Source organism: Loxodonta africana, chromosome X (genome assembly GCF_030014295.1).
Source record: "Loxodonta africana isolate mLoxAfr1 chromosome X, mLoxAfr1.hap2, whole genome shotgun sequence".
Lineage (NCBI taxonomy): Eukaryota > Metazoa > Chordata > Mammalia > Proboscidea > Elephantidae > Loxodonta > Loxodonta africana.
In genome coordinates this window covers 54,497,859-54,502,612 of record NC_087369.1, presented here as the reverse complement: position 1 = coordinate 54,502,612, position 4,754 = coordinate 54,497,859, and the positions used below count along the sequence as shown (strand labels likewise).

General features: G+C 39.8%; 1 non-coding gene across 1 annotated transcript; it reads left to right on the top strand.

Annotated features, from left to right (window-relative positions):
- Nucleotides 1-4,439: 4,439 nt before the first annotated feature.
- Nucleotides 4,440-4,510, top strand: TRNAG-UCC (transfer RNA glycine (anticodon UCC)). The gene has a single exon. It is a non-coding gene; the product is annotated as a tRNA-Gly (tRNA).
- Nucleotides 4,511-4,754: the final 244 nt, after the last annotated feature.

Here is a 4,754-nt window from a genome sequence, read left to right as displayed (position 1 = left end):
CAAGAAATCAAAGGAGGTATTGCATTGGGCAAATCTGCTGCAAAAGACCTCTTTAAAGTGTTGAAAAGCAAAGATGTCACTTTGAGGACTAAGGTGCTCTTGACCGAAGCCATGGTGTTTTCAATTTTCTCATATGTATGTGAAAGCTGGACAATGAATAAGGAAGACCAAAGAAGAACTGATGCTTTTGAATTACTGTGCTGGCGAAGAATATTGAATATACCACGGACTGCCAGAAGAATGAATAAATCTGTCTTGGAAGAAGTACAGCCAGAATGCTCCTTAGAAGCACGGATGGCAAGACTTCATCTTAGGTACTTTGAACATGTTATCAGGAGGGACCAGTGCCTGGAGAAGGACATCATGCATTGGTCGCATGCCCATGAAGCTGTCTAGTGCTGTTCACTGCTTTGGTCTAGAAGCAATGGCATCCCAGTAACAATATGCATATCTTGATCCCAGATCTTGGTTTCTAAATATAATTCCCTAATAAATAGAAACAAGGAGCCCTGGTACTACAATGATTAAGCTTTCGCTGCTAACCAAAAGGTTAGCTGTTCCAACTCACCCAGTGGCTCCACGAGAGAAAGAACTTCCATAAAAATTTCAGCCTAGGAAACCTCGTGGGCCAGTTCTACTCTATTTTACAGGGTCACTATGAGTAGGAACTGACTAGAGGGGACACAATAACAACACAACAACAAATAGAAACAGTGCTTCTTGGAGAAATGGATTATACTTGGTTAGGTGTAAGCAAAGTAGAATTTGAGACTGGGGCTCCTTATGTCAAGAAAAAAAGAAAGCACCCGTGGTTGTTTCAAAAGTACACAGAAGCCTCCTTAAAGGTGCTTCCCCTGGTCAAATTTTGGACAAGTGAATGTCAAGAAGAATAATGACTGCAAATGCTTATAACCATTGAATAAATTAAAACCATGAGTTCATCATGATACTCAAAAAAGAGTGGGGGAGGGGAACAAAACTTCTTAGTGGTTGGTGATGGCTGTTATACCAACATCTCATTCTGAAAATTGGTAATTAAAGGTAAGAATTAAGCATTTACCCTGACTTTTTAGGGAGAACTTTAGTTCATTCCCATTCGATTATTCTTTGTAGGTGAATGCAAGCTAAGAATTGAAAGTGAATTTTCACAAAATCTTCGTTTTGCCATCATCCCAGGAAATAGTTCAGGCAAGGATCTTCAAAGAATGCTAAAACCCTTGAGTTGCTTGTTAATTGCAAAGGGAAAAACTTAGCTTGGTTGTCAGTACCTAACCCAGTGATCACACTTCGTGTCACTGGCATTATGTGACTCCTGATGTCTGCAGTATGAATGCACAGCGTACCCTATGAAGTGTTCTTGCCTAAAATGTTGAACCTGAATCTAATGAAGCCTCTAGACCCAGCTCCCAGTTCACAGGAGATCCAGGGGACAGAGGAACAAGTTAAACACCACGAGGAAATAATCAGACAAATCCAGTATAGGGGATGTTCTACAAAGTCTCTTCAAAAAGACTATCTCATTTAAAAAAAAGAAGTAGTGGGACTAGTCCCAAAAGACTAAAGAGACCAAATACATGAATTGTGATTGGATCCTGGTTTTAAAAAAGAAACTGCTGTAAGGCATTATGGTGGTATATTAAATGATATTAAAAAATTTTTTTTAATGATATTGGGTAATTATAAATTTTCCTAGGGGTGATAATACTATGAGGGTTATGCAAGAGAATACACTTACATTAGGCTGAAGTACTTGGGGTGAGGAGTCATAATCTCTGCAAATGACTTTTATATATATGGCAAATATATAGTTGCGTGTATAAAAAAAAAAACTAGTGTCAGTTGTGTATATAGATTAAGCAAATATACTCAAAGGTTAACACTTGTTGAATCTAAATGGAAGGTATGTAGGGAGTTCATTGTACTATTCTTTCAACTTTTCTATATGTTTGAAACTTTTTATAATAACAAGTTGACAGGAAATGAAGAAAAGTGGTTTTTTGCTTGTATTTTAAGAAGATTTTGTCCATTTTTCTACTGAAATTGGAGCATGGAAAAAAAACTCAACAGTTTTTAAAAACTTGAAAAAACTTTTAGAAGACAAAGATTCAGTTAGTGAAAATGAAAAATTTGCTGTCAGGGTTGTTAAAAAGTTGGCTGGTTTCCAAGCAATTCCTTCACTAAAATTAAGAATGATTTGAGGGCCATCAAAAGACCTGCTGACCCCCAAATATTTTACCCACTGGCTTCCCATGTGGCTTGAAATTCCTGTAAGCTGGGTCAGTTGTTAGGTATAAAGTGATTTTCTCGCTTTGTGGGGCCCCTTTTAAAATGCAAATCTTGGAGGGGTGCATGGGCCCATTAAATGGGAACAATTGTCTAAAAAAAAAAAAAAAAGAATCCCTTAATATCTGATAGCTCCCTCCCCAACCCCTTACCACCACTGAAACTGGACAATGTGTGCTCTAAGAAACATCTTGAAGATACTTTTCCTCTTGAAGAAACTTTCTTGAAGATACCATTTCAAGAAAGCTTATTTTTCGTGAAAAAAATGAGGTGCATGAGGTCATTGCTATTTTTACTTTGTAAACTGGGTGGCCTCTGAAAGCTTTTTAAAACGCTTCAAAGGCAGCCTCCTCAACTCTTCCAGCCCCTGCCTTCCCTTTGTAACTGAATTCTGACTGACCTCAAAACTTTTCACTGAATGAAGAGTTTCCAAGGGGTCTCTAAAGTACCTGAGACAATTAGAGAAACGAAAAGGAGGAGGTCAAGATGAATTGACCCTTGGCTGAGGATTTACATAAATAGGTCCTAACCTCTGGCAAGGAAGAAAAGATAAATGCTCTATTAGGGTCAGAGCCTCAGTTCAAGGGCATTTGCAGGGCCAAGCTTGGCTTCTCTGCTATGTCCGGAATTCCAGGAATGCCACTGATCATTGTATGTTGGCAGCGCGAAGGGCGGTGCAGCCAAGCTAACAGAAACCCAGCCCTTCCCACTGGGTGAAACTGCAGCTCTCCCATGCAGCAAGTTGAGAGCGTGGGAAAGTGTGCAGGATCCAGAAGTAATGCCTTCTAAAATGGGAACGGTGCCTTCTCCTGAAAGGTGGCCAAATCCCTGTTGTGGATGGTTCTGCTAACCTGGGACATTAGAGGGTAGGTGGGTAGGAGAAAGGATATGTCCTCTCTGAAAAACCAATTGCCAGTTTGTCAGGATTGACTCAAAGGCAATGGGTTTGGTGGTTTTTTTTTTTTTTTTTTGTGGACGGCATCTGCCCCTTACCTGTGAATCAGACAGCCAGTACTAGCCTTCTCCAGTAGTTCCCTTCTACTGCTACCGAAGTAAGAAAGCATAATTTTCATGAAAAGGAAAAATCGTGACTCATGCAGATACCAAAATGAACATGTGTTGAAGATTTTATTTTATTCATAATAACTGATGAAACCAGGCAGATGTTATAACTGATTCAAAAAAGAAGCACAAATTCATTGCAATGGATTGCAAATGGAGGCAAAAATGTTTTGTTTCCTTTTTTTCCAAGGGGTAGGGAAGTCAACTGAATTGGAGAGAACATAATTTGCATGTCCATCAGTTAGTAAAATAGCTTTCTAAACACTGCCTTAGGAGAAGTGCCTCCACCACCCTTTCACCTCTTGCCCAGCCCCCACCCCCCCAACATACACTTACTTTTTTTAACTGAAGGGAGTGGTGTGGGCTGGAGAAGCTTTGGTCAAAGTTGACTTCCAAACCTGCACAATTTTATACCCTACTTTATTTCCTTGTCACATAAACGTGCATACAATCTTTCTGAGGTTGTTCCTTGGTGAAATGAAAAGCATTACAAAGAGACTGCCTTTGCCATTTCGTGTCACTCTTCCATCTCACAGCATTTGGCAGACCTCTAGCTCTGAAGAAAAAACACTAGACTTGGAACAGGGGAGGGAGAAGCTACTTGCTCCAACTTTTTTTGGCCAGCAAATACCATTATCTTGATGGCTCCTCTGGGCTCATTTTGCATCATGTAAACAAAAAGCAACAATATCATGGATTTTTCCCTTCCTGTTGCATCTAAGGGGTCTGTTAAGCTTTTTAAAAGTATTAACTCTGACCTGATATCTAAAGTAAGAGGTGTAAATTTAGGCTTTTTAGATGGAACCATTAACCCTACACCTGCAACTAAGGGAAGATGTAAAGATTTAAAACAAAATCTCATTGAAGAATTAATTCACATTCTTGGATATAATTTCTTTATATTGTTGTATAAGAAATCTCAAACAAGCATCTGTTTCTGAATTTGGGTAATCTTGTTTTTAAAAACAAACAAACTCAAACAAAATGACCAAACTCGCTAGTCCAGGCCACTATTGGCACCTCACTCCTTTTTCCTCTGGAGCAGTGATTGAGGCTACTGCGTGAATTTTGCTATATTTTCTATTGAACAGGAGGCAGTGGTAGTTCAGTGGTAGAATTCTCGCCTTCCATGTGGGAGACCCAGGTTCAATTCCTGGCCAATGCACCTCATGGGCAGCCACCACCTGTCTATCAGTGAAGGCTTGTGTGTTGCTATGATGCTAAACAGGTTTCAGAGGGGCTTCCAGACTAAGATGGACTAGGAAGAAAGGCCTGGCAATCTAGTTCTGAAAATCAGCCAGTAAAAACCCTATGAATCACAATGGTCCAATCCATAACTGTTGCCGGATTAGGGTCTGTGCCCTGGAGCAGTTGAGCCAATGAAATGTACTCCAAGTCAAAAAGAGTGA